Genomic DNA, 1,842 nt, shown 5'->3' with positions numbered 1-1,842 from the left:
ACACCAGGGGTCACTAGACGAGAAACAGAGGGCTCCTATCTACAGGTAGAATTACTTGGGCTGTTTTTGTCGGAGTTTTTTAAATTTGGCGGAAATTGAACCCCAAACCGGACTTGCTTTCCTGATTCTACAGCGATGCTTCTGGAAGCTTCTGAGAGATGCTGCTATGCTCTGATGTGACGTCACGCTGTGTTGTGGGTAGACAGGCAGGCTGTGAATATGACGAAAAGATGAGAATTATTGTTATTTCATCGTTCCGATTATTGTGAATAAAGCCGATATTTTAGCTTCGTTTTTCTGTAACAGGACATGTAACACCGTTCAAATGCATCAACAATTTCCAAAACCATATTCCTTTCGATGTAATTATTTGATTTGATGATGTAATTGATTTATTTAGAGATCCAATGCTATGTTTTTATACTTCTATTGTTTGCATTTATGCTACTGTAATGACTTGCGTAAAAGCATATCCGATCAAAAACACATTAAATGATAAAGACTTTGATTTTGGCATTGGACAAGCTCTGATTCACCATCCGTGCATTTTAAAATCATTACGATGTCGAAATTCGGAAATGAATGGCTCTTTTGAGCTGGTTTTTGCTAGTGAATCGAGTTTGAATCAATCGGAGCTGTTCGAGCGTAAATGATTCACTCAATTGAATCGGTTCGTCTGTTGCTCCGTTTTCGAGTCTTCAGTCATGTTTACACGACACTTGTCAGCACTATTACCGGCTTAGCTCGATAGTTTCATCACATTTACTGAAATAAGCCAAAAAAGCATGATGTTTACTAATAAAATAGTAACAAAGATAACATCCAACACAAATCTAGATCATATTCAGGCGAGGAAACCGGTTTACTGCTAACTAGTGAATCACATACACATAGGCTATATTTAAATGTTTGATTAAAATTATTTCTAGGGACAATTTAGTAGTCGCTGGATATTGGTAGAGACATAGTGTCCCTACTAAATTCTACACCCTTATTAATCTCCGTAAAAACAACAACATGTAGGCTAAGTAACAGCAGAGAAACCTTCAGAAAGCATTCTAGTATGCTGATTTGGTGCATATTAAAATATGCATATTTTTGTGGAATCTGTGATACACTACCATTCAAAATTTTAGAGTACTTTTTAAAAATATATATACATTTATTCATCAAGGATGCATTAAACTGATCAAAAGTGACAGTAAGATTGAGTCAATCATTTAAAATTAAATTAAGTCTTTTAAAATAAATAAGACATTTTATGCAAACCGAGATTAATCAGCTCATGTACGGAAATGACGCAAATATTCAAATTCAAACAGTGTGTAAAAAAAAAAGTAAACCAAGGCACAACAATCTTACACTCCGAATATTAGTTATTAGTTCAAGTAAAGACGTCTTTTAATAACAGATTTTATAACAGACTCCGAAATAAAAACCTGCCGCAAATGTATAAAAAATAATATTAGAGTCAAAGCAAATAAAACTGATACATAGTGGTTTCCCGCCAGCAGGTGGCAGCAGTGAGCCGCACGCGCATTTGATCCCGGAAGCAGCGGTGACGTCAGCGGCGCGACTGTTCCTGCTCCTGCGGTGAGTTTTGTTTTGGTCAGCGCGTGATGTCGAAATGTTATTTGCTTTATTTACGCATTTTTTCTCGAGCTAAGAAACCCATTCTGTCTGTATGATCGCTCGGCGTGTTTGGTGTCAGTTTGGTCAGTAACAAACTCACAACTGTAGGCTATTTTTTGCACATCTGCACTGGAAATGCTATCGTGTTTTTTTGCAATGCTATATCGTAAATTATGTGGTATATCGATTTGTTAATCAGTTGTGTGTGTG

General features: G+C 36.5%; 1 protein-coding gene across 1 annotated transcript in view; it reads left to right on the top strand.

The window, feature by feature from the left end:
• Window positions 1-1,603: 1,603 nt before the first annotated feature.
• Window positions 1,604-1,842, top strand: part of ubox5 (U-box domain containing 5) — an 8,138-nt gene continuing 7,899 nt past the window's right edge. Inside the window, exon 1 of the mRNA XM_016536561.1 lies at window positions 1,604-1,715. The gene's annotated coding sequence lies outside the window, so the exon portion shown is untranslated. The remainder of the gene's footprint in view (window positions 1,716-1,842) is intronic.

Source organism: Sinocyclocheilus rhinocerous, unplaced genomic scaffold (assembly GCF_001515625.1).
Source record: "Sinocyclocheilus rhinocerous isolate Xijiao unplaced genomic scaffold, SAMN03320098_v1.1 scaffold1808, whole genome shotgun sequence".
Lineage (NCBI taxonomy): Eukaryota > Metazoa > Chordata > Actinopteri > Cypriniformes > Cyprinidae > Sinocyclocheilus > Sinocyclocheilus rhinocerous.
The sequence above is the reverse complement of the archived record's forward strand: the minus strand, read 5'-3'. Positions and strand labels throughout refer to the sequence as shown.